Source organism: Oryctolagus cuniculus, chromosome 7, assembly GCF_051225735.1.
Source record: "Oryctolagus cuniculus isolate XC-2025 breed Fujian yellow rabbit chromosome 7, ASM5122573v1, whole genome shotgun sequence".
NCBI lineage: Eukaryota > Metazoa > Chordata > Mammalia > Lagomorpha > Leporidae > Oryctolagus > Oryctolagus cuniculus.
The window spans coordinates 72,616,618-72,632,145 of NC_142873.1; the positions used below are offsets into that span (position 1 = coordinate 72,616,618).

Here is a 15,528-nt window from a genome sequence, read left to right on the forward strand (position 1 = left end):
CTAATGGGAAAATTGTCAGTCTAGAATTCTTCTTTTAATTTAGTTTTTATTTATTAGAAAAGCTGGTTTATATGTATTGAGATATGTTCCATCTGCTGGTTCACTCCCCAGATGGCCTCAATGGCAGGGGCAGGGCCATGCAAAGCCAGGAGGCAGAAGCTTTATCCAGGTCTCCCAAATAAGTGCAGGGGCCCAAGGATCTACGCTACCTTTTGTCCTAAAGGCATTCTGATCTGGCTGAAAAGCCCATGAGAGCAATTCAGGAATGGAAAGCCAAGACATTGTGGTAAAAAAAAAATGTCCTACCTGAAGGATCTCTGTGAGACCCCAGTGGAAAGAAGTCATCAAAGAAGGAGGCACTTTTCTCTGAAGGGAGAAGAGAACTTCTACTCTGCTTATGGTATTATATAAACACTGATAGAGTTTGTGGATTCAAAAGGATTTTGAAGTCTAGGCAACTCATGTCAAGAGCCTTGGGTGATCACTGATCACATAACACACTGAGTTGTGTTATCAGAGTTAACATAAACCTGTTCTCAAAGATTTATTTCATATTACTCTATTAAGTGGAGGGTATGGTTATGTCTCATAAGTTTTAGTTATGCCTAAGTGTCCAACTGTCGCTCCCCCTCTTCGTGGAGGAACGACACAGGACCCTGCGCTGTTCTTTTGTCTGCTCGGCCCTGCCCGGGTTTGCTGCTGGTTCTTCCCGGGTTGGCTACCGTCCCTCCACCTCCGTGGAAGGGCAGTTCCCCCTGCCACTTTCCCCACTTCCGCAGGGGAGCAGCACACCGCCGGCCGGCTCTCTCGGGGGGCTGCTCAGGTGTTCCTTCAGATAGATGTTCCTGGTGCATGTTGTCTCTCTCCTTTATAGTCCTCTTCCGCCAATCCCAACTCTGCTACCCACACGCCGAGTACGCTGCTCTCCTCCAATCAGGAGCAGGATCAGCTCCTGCAGGTCATCACTCAAGTTGGCGAGAGGCAACTTAATTCCAGTAACAGTCTAGTCCGAGTTGCTCCCCACATCCAACTCTATTGCTTGTTTTCTTAGGTGCTTTCTTAATTAATGATAAAACTCATTTTCAAGGAATTACTTTCTTTTAATGTTTTAAGTGGAGGATATTCTTATGTCTCATAAGTTATAGTTATGTCTAAGTGCACGCAAAACATGTATCACTCTTGGGTGCTTCTTTAAAGTTAATTAAGTTTCTAAAAAAAAAAAAGAAAGAGAACTGAAATTAACTTCAAGATGCAATGACTTTGAACAGGCCATGTCTGGACTGTTAAGGAATAGTTTTGTTTTTTTTTTTTCATGCAAATTGTTGGACTCTTTACTTGGTATAGAGTTGGCCTTCTGTGTATAAAGTTAATTGAAAATGGATCTTAGTGGAGAATGGGACTGGGCATGGGAGAGGGAGGAGGACAGGTGGCAATGTGGGTGGGAGAGTGGATATGGTGGAAAGAATCACTATATTCCTAAAATTGTACTTATGAAATTTGTATTCCTTAAATAAAAGTTTTTTGAGGGAAAAAAATTGATAGCAAAAAGTCAGCACCATTTTCAGTGTCTCAATCTGGTCCCAGACCATGAGTCAAGCTCTTTTCTTTATAATTTATCAGTCTGTGATATTGTATTATCAGTAACAGAAAACTGACTAACAGATCACTCAACAATAGCAAAATACCCATGCATTTTAAGGTCACACACATGTAACAAGATAGACATATTTGGGGCTAAGGATTTGAATACATACTTCATTAAAATAAGTTAGGTTGACAACAAATAATTACATGAAAAATGATCAACATTATTAGTCATTACAGAAATAAAATTTGAAACACAATGGGATACAACTACATACCCAACAGTAAGCATAAATTTGAGAGATGTTGTTATCAAGTGTTGGTGAAGGGATGGAATAAATATGTATAATAGACAGCTTTTCAAAAATTATAGAAAGAAACAATTTATGTTTATACCATCAATAAATTATAGCTATTATAGCATTATAATAATTATAATATATATGTATTTCTAACAATTCCTTTGAGTGGATCTAAGTTGATTGAAATATATATAATTCTCATTTTTTGAAAGATTTATTTTTATTTTTTATTTATTTGAAATTCAAAGTTAAATTGCTATGCCACATGCAGGCTTCCAGAATTCTGATGATTTAACATGGTCAGATGGATTAAAAATTTAGAAATATTAATTTGATATATGAACCTATTTGCTGACTAAGCTATAGAATGAGTTAATATAACCTTTGAAAGTGAATGTTAGTTTTACAATTGTGCAAAGCAGTTTCATTTCTGGATATTAAAAAGCTATTATAAAGGCTTGCTTTTATGTGTCCCTTAGAGGAGTCTTTACTTGAATTTAGTCCTTTTTTAAAAGATGTATTTCTTTATTTGACAGTTATACCAAGAGGGGCAGAGGGAATGAGAGAGAAAGAGAGAGAGAGAATCTTTCATCCCCTAGTTCACTGCACAGATGACCACAACAGCCAGGGTTGGGCCAATCTGAAGCCGGAAGCCAGGAGCTTTATTCAGGTCACCCACATGTGTGGCGGGGCCCAAAGCACTTGAGCCGTTCTCTGCTACTTTCCCAGGCCACTAACATGGAGTTGGACTGGAAGTGGTGCACTTGAGACACTAACTGGCACCCATTTGGGAGGCTGGCATCACAAGCAGGTCACAATACTGGCCCCAGATTAATTTAGTCTTACAGGTGGTGATAACAGCTTACTGCCTTCATTTGGTATAATAAGAACATTGTGACTAATTGGTGGAAATTAATTCAGTACATCTATTTTTTCTTACATTTCATCCATGAATTTACTAATGAATACTGGAAAGTGTTCTTGTCTACATCATTAAAGAGCTTAAAATAAGTCAAAGGGGGATTTAAAGGAAACTAGATGATGGGTATTCACAGTATACAGAACATATAGGATGCCTTATATTTTTGTTTTCTTTTCTTGACTTTTGAAAATCTATGGCTAAGTTGGGATGTGCTTTCTGCATATCAATGCTATAGTTCTATTGTGCATATGATATAATGAGAAACCAGAGCAAATAGGTTTCACATACTTGCAGCAATACTATCCATGTTATTTTTTCCATGTATATTCATTAAGTATCTTCTATGTGGCAAATGTTGATCTGGATATTAGATATTCAGTATCTAGTACAGTAGGAAAAGGTGAAAAATAGATTCAGTGAATACAGATAACTCTCACAAAGCACTTTTTTCTACAATTTTTCTGTTTATTCCCTTAATGACTATAATGAGGTTAAACAAATTAAACATCATTCGTACATTAAAAATAGTCAAATCTATATCTTCAACCCAGACTTCTCACCATAATTCCAAAATTACATTTTCAAGTGCTTTCATTTTTTTTCTTTTTATTTGATAATTGTAGAGAGAGAAGGCGAGGCAGAGAGAAAGAGGTCTTTTAACCACTGGTTCATTCCCCAATTGGCCGCAGCTGCTGGAGCTGCACTGATCTGAAGCCAGAAGCCTCCACCGGGTCTCCCACGTAGGTGCAGGGGCCCAAGGACTTGGGTAATCTTCTACTGCTTTCTCAGTCCATAGCAGAGAGCTGGATTGGAAGTGGAGTAGCTGGGATTCGAACTGGTGACCACATGTGATGCTGGCACTGCAGGCAGCAGCTTTACCTGCCACACCACAGTGCCAGTCCCTTCAAGTACTTTCTTGATAGCACAACTTGGATTTCTAATAGACATTGTACATTTAATAATCCAAATAAACTCTTAAACTCCTCATATTATTCTCAAAAACCTTCTCCTTTAGCCTTTCACGTCTCAGTTACTAGGCATTTCATTCTTTTAATTTTTATGTCCAGAAATCTTAAAGTCATTCCTTTCTCTTTACATACCTGACATTCGGCTTGGCAGTAAGATTGTACCAGGTTCTGGAATTTATCCTGTTTGTTTTTTTAACACTATAATTCTAAATACTTAATATGTATTGGCATTCACAATTTATTGATTATATTAATTGTTCCTTCAAGAAGAATGGAAATTCTTTTGACAGAACTTGATTTTTCACTGCTGTGTCCCTAATGCCAAGAATACTTGCATATATTAGATACTCAAAACATTTATTGAAAGAATAAAAATCACTATTGATGCATCTATGTGTATTTCCTAGGCAGAAAAGTTATGAAAAATTTTTAAGCCAACTTAATATCATCTACATTGGAATTAAATCCCCTGGACTCACTCGTTTACTTTAAAACTAATGCAACCCTTGCATTGATGACATAAAATTTTTGATGTTAAGTGTTCAAAGTTTCTTACATGTTCCATCCAGCATGTTAGATTGCTGTTATTGATGTAAAGAGATGAGGATAAGACAACACCAAGAGCAAGATGAAAAGAGAGGTTTATGATGGTGATATCTGGAACATTTGCTGATAGAGCACAGGATATGACTTTCTTATGCAGAGCCAAGTTGAGCAACATGACCCTATTCCAAAGCTTCTTACCCTTTTCCTTATATGACTGATGTGAAGCTTCTGTTTTATTGAAGTTTATGTTGATAAGAAGGCTGGGCCCAGATTAATCTAACGTCTGTTTTTTGCATGAAATTCAGTGAAAGCATTTTATCACTTAGGAAGTATACCGTATTTTTGCATTGAGATGAAAAATAGAGAGCAAAGAAAATAAGCCTTTTACCATGAGCATTGTAAACTAGGTTTCAACCTATCGTGTCAAGGAACATATTCCTCCATTTTTTATAAATAAAATGTGTTATTTCCAAAGACATACTTTATTTCTCCTTAGAGATGTTCTGAAGCTTAGCAGTGAAAAACAGATTGTTAGCACATGACTTAAAAATAAATCAACAAAAAGTCCTTAATATAATGTCAAAAGAAAGCCTAAGAAAATATGCTGCTCTGGATTTTTAGCTTTGTTTATAGAGTGACAAATGATTACTTTAAAAGCTAAGAAATGTTTCCTTTAAAAAAATTGGTAGTTGTAGATTTGGAGAAAATTTTAAAACATTATATAAAAAAAAGACAATATGAAAGTGTGGGTGGATGATTGGCAAAAACAACCTAGAATTTGAGATCAATGACCTTTATTGTTATTCTAGAATAAACATCAGAAGGAAAATAACCATTCATTAGACTCAACAATAGGCAGAAACCACAGCTGGTGTGAAGGGTTTATTTTCCTATACAAAGTCTTTAAGTAGTGCTTTAGATTTGCTTAACAAGACAGACTCATTTACGATGCCTTATATTTCTTTTTCCTGCATGGCTTTCATAAAAGTGTACTGTTGGGCCTCTTTTTCCTTAAATTTTAATTTGTTTTCTGATACATGAGCTTGCTTTTCTCATTGAAGTAATAGAACAATGCCCACAACACACAGAAAAATGATGCTTTCAATCATGAATCCAACTTATTTCTGAAAACAAATGGTAATACACTTAATAGATTGCTGTTTCAAATACGTTGAATGGCTAACTTTTTGAATGTTTTAATCCCTCTTACTATTTTTTCTTTATAGTTACTTTTTCTTTATTTTTTAACTCAGTTCTTTTTCTCTTTAATTTTCACAGGTATTTCTGCCTGTTGAGGAATACATGCTTAACAACTAAAACATAATCAGCCCTTAAGGCATGCGGATCCGGCTGAAATGCCCATGAGAGTATTTCACGCATGGAAAGCCAAGACACTCTGGGGGGGAAAAAAAAAAAACCTAAATGAAAGATCTCTGGGAGTGAGATCCCAGTGGAAAGAATGGGTCATCAAAGAAGGAGGTACCTTTCTCTGAAGGGAGGAGAGAACTTCCACTTTGACCATGGCCTTGTCTAAATATGATCAGAGTCAGTGAACTCAGGGGGCTTCCATAGCCTTGGCAACTCATGACAAGAGCCTAGGGTGATTACTGATGCCATAAACAAGAGTATCAATTTGTTAAGTCAACAACAGGAGTCACTGTGCACTTACTCCTCATGTAGGATCTTTGTCCTTAGTGTGCTGTACATTGAGATTTAATGCTATAACTAGTACTCAAACAGTATTTTTCACTTTATGTTTCTGTGTGGGAGCAAACCGTTGAAATCTTTACTTAATATATGCTAAACTGATCTTCTGTATATAAAGAGAATCGAAAATGAATCTTGATGTGAATGGAAGGGGAGGGTTGCGGGTGGGAGGGACGTTATGGGGGGGAAGCCATTGTAATCCATATTCTGTACTTTGGAAATTTATATTCATTAAATAAAAGTTTAAAAAACATAAATATCTATAACATAAAAATTAAAATCTATCACAGAAAATGATTGGTTTAATTTAAAGTGTGGTGGCTTGAAGGTATTCTATTTAAGATGTCTACTACACAGTGCTCCTATGGGTTATTCTAATGATAGCAAATGCATTTGCTGGCATAGGCTGTTAGGCAGTCATGAACAGTGATTGCCAGAGTGGGACACCTGCACTCCAGTAACTAAGCACCAACAAAACCACAACTTATCAGAGACCAAAGAGAGAAAGTGGGGTCAACTCTTCCTTGCCCTAAAGAAGACTTCACCTTAAAAATCACCATAACAGATCCCTTCTCACCCATAGGGACTAAAAGTGCCCCCTCTATCTAGGAATTCCTTTCATTGTTATGCAGAAATTCCCAAATCTGGCAGACTGAAAAATATAGGGGCTAAAACAGGCCCCCAACTCCTTCTAGATAACCCCTGCCACACCGTTTTGCAGAATCTCACCCAGTGGGAGGAATATTCCACTTCTCCATTAAGACACAGACAATAACAGGTAATCTCCCCAAAGGATCTAAGTAGTTGTTCTCTGAGCAGCTTACCTGCTTGGGTCTTTCCAGAGAGGACTTTTGTTTGCTTAATAAACTTTGCTTCTTGTTTTGATGTGAGTGAGGGGGTATTAACTTTTTAATCCAGGCTTTTGTCTAGCACAGAGAAACATGCTAAGTGCTGAAACAAAGAATGTACACAAAGTGATAAAGTTTATTTAAATGGTGAGAAAGTGAACACACACACAAGTACATGTGAATGTGGGTTTCCTCCCATGAGGAAATGCTCATCATGAGTGGGCAGTGGGCCAGAAGACTTGTCTGAAGGGAGAAGGGTTGGAGGAGGGGGGACAGAAAGACCATCTGGCAGCCCCTTCAGTCACAGTCCTGGTGGGAGGGCGCCCCCCTGGCTGTTGTTGATCTCCTTTATGAGCTCCAGATGGTGGCTCTCCAGGTGTGAAGCCACCTAGGAATTACATAGACCTTTACAAGTTCTACATGGGATAGTTAATGTTGAAACAGCCTAACCTGCTCTGGTACCAGACAAATGAGCTATTGCTGAGCTTATGAAAAGTTCACATTGGTGGCTGGCACTGTGTTGTAGCGGGTAAAGCTGATGCCTGCAGTGCCGGCATCCCATTTGGGCACTGTTGCAGTCCCGGCTGCGCCACCTCCAAGCCAGCTCTCTGCTGTGGCCTAGGAAAGCAGTGGAAGATGGCCCAAGTCCTTGGGGCCTCTGCACCCACATGGGAGACCCAAAGGAAGCTCCTGGCTTCTGGTTCCTGGCTTTGGATCAGCACAGCTCAGGTCATTGCAGCCAACTGGGGAGTGAACCAACAGATGAAAGACCTCTCTCTCTCTGCCTCCCCTTCTCTCTCTGTGTAACTGTAATTTTCAAGTAAATAAATAAATCTTTTTTTAAAAAAAGTATTCTTTTTAAGAAATTTGTTTTTCTTTTATTTGAAAGGCAAAGACAGAGAGAGAGAAGGGAGAGAGAGAGAAAGAGAGAGATTTTCCATCCACTGATTCACTCCCCACATGCTCACAGCAGACAGGGCTGGACCAGGCCACAACCAGGTGACAGAAACCCAATCCAAATCTTCCACAAAGGTGGTAGGGACCCAAGTATATAAGCCATCACTTGCTGCCACCCAGAACATGCATTAACAGGAAACTGGATCAGAAACCCAGTAGTTGGGACTCAACCCAGGCACTCTGATACGGGCTACAGGAATCTACTGAAAAAGCCATAATTTAGCTGAAATCTGAAGAAAAAGTGGATAAAAACTTACGAGTTACTTTCGTTTAACATTGCTCCAATTATTTCAATTTTGAATTTTCATTTGACCAAGTCTTCTTACCTTCTAATGGTGCTACATCTTTTGTTTTATTTCTGTTTCCAGACTCCATGCATCTCTATAGTCCCTGCTTATTTGCCACTTGCCTCTCTGACTCAGCCTCTGTGTCAACAATGTTCACGTGACACTAGGGCATCCCAACAGATGTCATGGGTAATCTCCATGTGCTTCAGCCTATTTAGTATATCTATCCTGCCCTCAAAGACTCTGTCAGCCTGTGTATTTCCTTCAGACAAACCAAGGGCTAAAAGTATTTTATTATTATTATTTTGGTTTCTGTTAATTCTACTTGACATAAAATTATCAACCTGTAGAATCCTCTCTGACATGCAATATGCAGTAAATAAATATTTGCTAAATGAATGAATAAACCGATAAATATTCTTTCCTTTTTTTTCACAGAGGAAGTGGACAAACTTTGATGACTGGGAGAATTACAACTTGAAGCAATCTACTCTCAACTATTTTTAAAGTTACTTAAGTAAGTATTCCCTCATAATTCCTATGGCATTTGTTTCTAGGAACCATTCTGCCCCCTCATTTCAGCCAGTGTCTTCTAGTTTGCTAAACAAATGCCTTCCTTTTTCACTTTCCCAAGATCAGTTTTGTTTTAACCATTCTTTTCCAATGATTGGAAAAAGTTTACATTAGTTTGATATTATGGCACCTTCATTTTCACTCATGCATCAAAAATGCTTTGAAGATCTATACCTGGAGTAGTAGGGTGAGCATGGCCACCATCCCTGTTGTTAAAAAGCTCAAAGAAGAGCTGTGTTTTAAAAGCTTCATGGCTTACTTCATCTGGTGTATTCTTTTTGAATCCACAGATTTTTTTTTTCTCCTATTTACTCATTTACCCTTGTCCATGTACCACTCAAAAACATCTAATAAAACTTCATGATGATTAAAAAAAAGATTTATGCACTGTCTTTTGGTAGCCACTAGATTCAACTGGCTATTGAGTACTTGAAGCATGGTTGCTACCATTGAGAACTGCGTTTGGATTCTATTTAATAGTTATTTAAATTTAAGCATACATTTTAAAATGTGTGTGAATTTTTGCTGTATTGACACCACAATTCTAGCATATTGGCCTCATATCACTTCTGTTTGCACCTTTGACATAAGAAAGTATATTCCTCATCAGGGCCTTTGTACATGCTGTTATCATTGCCTGGAGTGCCTGCTCTTTACCCCAGCACTTTTTTAAAATAAAGATTTATTTATTTATTTGGAAGTCAGAATTATAGTGAGAAAAACAGAGAAAGAGATAGTGTGTGTGTGTGTGTGTGTGTGTATGTGTGTGTGTGTCCCATCTGCTGTTCCACTCCACAGATGGCTGCAACAGCTGGGACTGGGCCAAGCCAAATCAAAAGTCAAGAGTTTTATCAGTTTATTTTCCCTGTGGGTGACAGGGGCCCACTCACTTGGTCCATCTTCTGCTGCTCCCCCCCCCCCCCGCCCCATTCGCTGGGAGCTGGATTTGAAGTGGAGCAGCCAGGACTGTAACTGGCACACATATAGGATGCCAGAATCCCAGACAGTGGCTTTACCTGCTACACCAGAATGCTGGCACCCAGGATAGTCTTTGGATTCAAATCCAACCTCGCTCCCAAAAGTTAATTCTCCTCTACAATCTAGTATCCTGTGTCTCTTCTGACACTGTCTTTTTTAATTTTAATTTTTAATTAGTTTTTAACAGATTCAATGGGCTTTGTAGATACAATTCTAAGAACATAATGATATCTCCTTCTTCCCTCCCTTCCCTCCTCGCTCTTTCTCCACCCCAGCATTTTCTCACAAGCTCGTTTACATGGTTCCTTATTTCTCTGCTCTCAGAGTTTAGCTTAAAGGTACATTCCTCCTCTTCCTGACCCTCATATACAAGGTACCTCTTTACTTTTTGAGCCCTGATATTTTCTCTCTCTTCTGTCTGTTGTTTCTTTCCCAGCATTTAATAAAACTGATATGTTTTCATTTATTTGCAGTATTCTCACCCACCAGAATGTAAGTTTAACAAAAAATGGGGACCCACCACACCATGTCAAGCATTGTAATTCCAGAGACTAAGAATTCCCATTAAGTAATAGGCATTTAAAACAGTTTGCAAAAATCAAGTAAACAAATAATGTCTGTAATTTTAGCATGGAAGGCATAGTGTGGGAGCATAGAAGTAGTTACAAAAAAGAGCTTGCCACGGACAGAAGCAAGGAAGAGGTTCAGTGAAGATCTTTAGGGAAGTCATATCTGAGTTAAGAGGAAAAGATAGCAAGGAAAATTTGAAGCAGAGCAAGCACTCTGAGTAAATGCACAGAGACATGAGCAGTGTGACCCGTGTAGCAACAGTCGGGAATTAATGCTTAGCTGCCTCTTCACTCGAGACCATCCTTCCCTCCTCAGGAGGAAGAATTAGTCCTTCCCAAGGCAAATTGCGCCCCAGGGTTCTTGATTTGATACTTATTCCATTGCCTAGTGGGCCACATCTCATCAATTATCTTTCTGTGCTTGTTCAGTTTCTCTGTTTCCACTGAGTTTCTGGTCTGCCTGATATAATACATATTGGAGTAACAGTAATAGTAGAAAAAAGAAAACCTTTGCATCGATCCATAGCCCTTTAAAATCTAGATTCTTCTGCATTTAAAAAAATCTACCAAACTACTATACTCATACTGCCTGTATCTGCTCATCTCCTTGCTGTGTTATTTGTTCCATCGCTTGGTCAAACTGCATTCCTGAAGCAGTACATCTCTGATCATTTTTCTTTCTTGCCTAAAAATGTTGAGGGACAATATAGCTAACGTGGACTGTTTAATAATATGCTTCCTATAATTGGCAGGCTTGGCTGTTGCTGTTTTTGAACTTGCAAACTCCTTTACTTTCCTAGATTGCTGTCAGGGGCTGTCTCTTTGCTCATCATGATAGCTCTATTGCCTAAGAAGGCCTGACCTATAGTGGTTATTCAATGTGATGAAAGAGTAAACTCTATTCTACTTAGGGCCTGATCTTTGATTCTGAGAATAATTATGTCCATACATGCCTGAACCTCAGACTCAAGTACCCTCAAAATATTACAAGAGAAAAGGTGCCTTGCTATAAAAGAACAGATACATAGTTTAGAATAAATCAGTCAACCAACGAATCAGCAAAAAAGGCATGAACATCTGTTGTGGATTGAATGTGTCTCCCTAAAACTCATGTGTTGAAAACTTTGAAAACTTTGTTTAATTTTTTTAAAGATTTATTTATTTGAAAGTCAGAGTTACACAGAGAGAGAAGATGTAGAGAGAGAGAGAGTGAGGTCTTCCATCCATTGGTTCACTTCCCAATTGGCCGCAACAGCTGGAGCTGCGCTGATCCGAAGCCAGGAGCTAGGAGCCAGGAACTTCTTCCGGGCCTCCCACAAGGGTGCAAGGGCCCAAGGACTTGGGCCATCTTTTACTGTCCTCCTAGGCCATAGCAGAGACCTGGATCGGAAGTGGAGCAGCCAGGTCTTGAACCGGCACCCATATGGGATGTCGGCGCTACAGGCCAGGGTGCTAACCTGCTGATCCACAGCACCAGCCCAAATTTATTTAATTTTTTAGATTTTATTTAAGGTATATACAATTCATATGTACAAATGCAGGAACATAGTCTTACTTTCTATCCTATCCTCCTTCCCACCCATGCGCCCACCCTTCTTCCTCTTCCCTCTCATATTCCCATTCTTATTTTTATAAAGATCTGTTTTCAGTTAACTTTATACTTCTAAGTTCAACAACTAAGTAAAGAGTTCAACAAATAGCATAAAGAAAAAAAAAATACTATCCCTCACAGTCAAGACAAGGGTCATTTGAAAGAGAAACAGAGACAGATAACTTCCATCACCTGATTCATACCCCTAATATCTACGACAGATGGGACTAGAGCAGACTGAAATTAGGAGCTGGAAATTTAATCCAGGCCTCCCGTATGGATGTCAGGGACTCAAGTACTTGAGCCGTCAACTACTGCATTTCAGGGCATGCCTTAGGAGGCTGGAATTGGAACAGAGCCTGGACCAAACCCCAGGCACTCAGATGTAAAATGTGGGCATCTCAAGTAGCGTTCTAACCACTGTGCCAAATACCTATCCCTATGTTGAAACTTCATCCTCAGTGAAAAATGTTGGAAACGGGCATTTCAGTAGAGGTGATTTGATCATGGAGGCCCTGCCCTTGTGAATGGGTTGCTGTTTTCATGGGAGTGAGTTATCAGGCGAGTGGGCTAATTACAGGTTCAGTCCACTCCCTTGCCTGTGTGCTCTGTGTCTTTCTGCTTTCTACCATGGTATGATACAGCACAAATGTGCTTGCCAGATGTTGGTGCTAGGATTTCAGACTTTCTCAACTCCAGAACTAAGAGCCAAATAAATTTCCATTCATTATAAATTACCTGCTTTTGGGTGTTTTATTAGAGCAGCACAAAATAGACTAAAACACTATCCTCAATATAATTTATTCATATTAATGGAGAGTTTGCATTTGATTGCAAGGTCAGCAGATCAAAGCAAACACACAAACAAAAAGGAAAAAAAAAGATTATTCAAACCATCCTCTATGTTTGTAATTAAATTTCTTTTCAGATTTAATTGCTTTAGTTAAATAAATTTATTGGCATAAAGATCCAATTTAGAATTATTCCTGTGGAATGCATCTTGGAAAATATGAGAAAAATTGCTAATTGATTTAATGAAAGTTACAGATTCAGAAATGAACTTCTAATACTCTGGATATATATACTTATAAAGAGTCATCCCGTAAACTTCTGAATGTTAAGAACATGTACTACAGTTATTGGTCGTATGCTAAGGTTGTTTCTTATCTTTAATTAGCAATGTACTTATTTTAATTGCTTCTTTTCCCAGTTAATGATATTTTCAACTTCGCTGATATAATACAGCCAGTTGCTTTTATTTCTTCCTCTTTCTTCTTCTATTTAAAAAAAACTTAATGACAATGTTACAGTCTTCCTGTATGAAAGTTACCATTGTAGAGTTGCTCTCTGTATCATTTTAATTTGTTAAAAAATCCTCCGTTTCCCTACTGTTTGTTTCAGATATATCCTTAATGTGCATCCTCTGAAATGTGCAACTATTTGCTTATAATTATTGTTCATCAATTTCTGCAGAAGGGTCCCATCCATCTTCCTCTGTGTACTAAAATGATGTGCCGGAGAATTTTAGCAGAGCAGAAATTCAATTTTTTGAAACTTCTATATGAAAAAACATAAGTGGAAGGAGAAGATTTATAAGAATTCAATCCAAACAACTTAGGAAGGTTTTTTTTTAATACAATAATAATAGTGGTGTGTGTGTGTGTGTGTGTATGTTTAACGTGTGCATAAAGTTGGTATGAAAGTCTACACACAGATTTTTATAACAATAAGACTTAAATGATTCTATTTAAGAAATAAACAGAAATTTGGTGTATGTAAGTATATGTAGTGAAGAGATAGCTATAATTGATACATCTTTTAAATGTCAACCGAATTATGCCATCCTGTCATGTGTGGTCAGCATGCTCAAATCTTTATAAAATATAGAATAGTTTTAGGTAATAACTTGGGGGAATTAGAGGGAGGGAATGAAAGCCCAGAAGCTTTCTCTAGTGAGGATTGAAGGTGAAACATCACAAAAGTAATTCAGAAAGCTCAGCAACCACGACCTAGTAGAAACTGAAACTTTACCAGAAGCAAGAAATTAGCAAAGATTCAAAGCAAAGAATGGAAGCCTGCTCCTTAGATTCTGAACCAAAACATTGAAGAAAAAGTTATCCTCCTAAGCCTGGAAACCAAGAAATAGCTAGTTTGCGAAAATCTAGGTGAAGCACAATTTCCACAATTTTAGGAAATTAAAATATAAGTTTGGTTGTCAGTCAATAACACTTATTGTGTAACCGTTACAAGTAGATTGTTGGTTCACCAGGCAATGAAAATCTCAAACTCCCAAACTTAGCTCATTCCATAGGGGGTGGAAATAAGAAAACAAATTCAAATTAGTGTTTTTCTATGATTATTAAAGTGGCCTTTACTTCTCATGTGTTAAGTGTAAACAAATAATGCCAAGTCTCCACTCTCAAGTTGTTTTCATTATTAAATAACTATAACTCACAGACAGGAGCATAGATTTATACCTACTGGTTATTTAAAGTTCACGAAATGCCTTCAGCTTGCTGGGGAAAATTCACTGAATACATATAAAGTAATAATAAAATAATAATATGCCCAAGGATAAACTGCATTGCTATGTTTTCATACTGTGAGCATCATGGACATTTTACAGCCCAGGTTGCTTGTAAATGAGGCCCCCAGCTGTTACTTAGAGACTCAGGCAGAAAAAGGGAGTAAATGGTGGATAATCACCCTGATTATAATAGGAGGCTGTTTCTGCAGTGAGCCAGGGTGAGTTACATTCTCCCTAGGAGTAAACTGCTCAGTCAGTAGCTCCTATGAAGTACCATGTGGTAAATTACCTCTTTCCAGGTACTAAATGATACCTTGATGCCTTGGAAAAATTAATGGGTGAGTGGTTTACTCTGAGAGCATTTTACTCCCTCTGTGACCACATAGGATTCTGCCCAAGTAAGTTTTGGAGGGCAGAATTTGCCCTAGAAAGAGCAGGTTAAAGATTTAGAGTTATCAAGGCATTGTAAAAACCAGTTCCCAATGTAGAGTAAAGATATTAAAAAGGATTGTAAGAGCATAAAACTACATTAAAAAACGTTTGATATCAAATTGACATAAAATTGATGTTAGCTTTAATAAAACAAAATAGGACTGTTGGCCATGGGTGAGGCTGTGGTTTATCAGCAAGTGATTGCATTTCCCTCAGTGAACAGATGAGGCAGGAAAAGGGCAGGAGCTACCATAAAACCATGAAATGAATTAACCGATTTTCTTACATTTGGATACATTGATAACTATCTCTTGATCCCTTAGAAAACCTGCCAGGTCAGTTGGCCTATCACAGTGTTCCAGACAATTCAGAAGGTTACCACATCAGACAAATAGACATTTTCTCTAGAAATAAATTCTCTATGTTTAATGATTTGTATATTCATTACAATAGCACATACCTAGAGGCATTATTGGATTTTGATCTTTTTTTTTTTAAAAGGAGTTTTGCTTTTTAACTAGAGAAGCCCCAAATGTCATTGTGTTTGGCTCTATCTAATTATTTCTTAAGCTCTGTTCTACAGTATCTTAAGTTAAATTATCAAAATGAGATTAATGAATTGTTGAGAAAGGTTTTCCTTAAAATAATCTGATATTGTTGTGCTCATTTAAACAAATAATATATAGCAAAAATGCCCAAAGGGCCTTTAAATCTAGGATCAATATAAATTATCAAAT

General features: G+C 37.9%; 1 long non-coding RNA gene across 2 annotated transcripts in view; it reads left to right on the forward strand.

The window, feature by feature from the left end:
- LOC103350114 (uncharacterized) overlaps positions 1-15,528 on the forward strand; it is a 154,468-nt gene that overhangs the window by 125,104 nt on the left and 13,836 nt on the right. Inside the window, exon 3 of one of the 2 annotated variants that reach the window (XR_016210877.1) lies at positions 8,560-8,638. This is a non-coding gene — a long non-coding RNA (uncharacterized LOC103350114). Of the gene's footprint in view, positions 1-5,600; positions 5,739-8,559; positions 8,639-15,528 lie in introns of those variants that run through there. The other variant, XR_016210881.1, reaches the window with a different exon arrangement.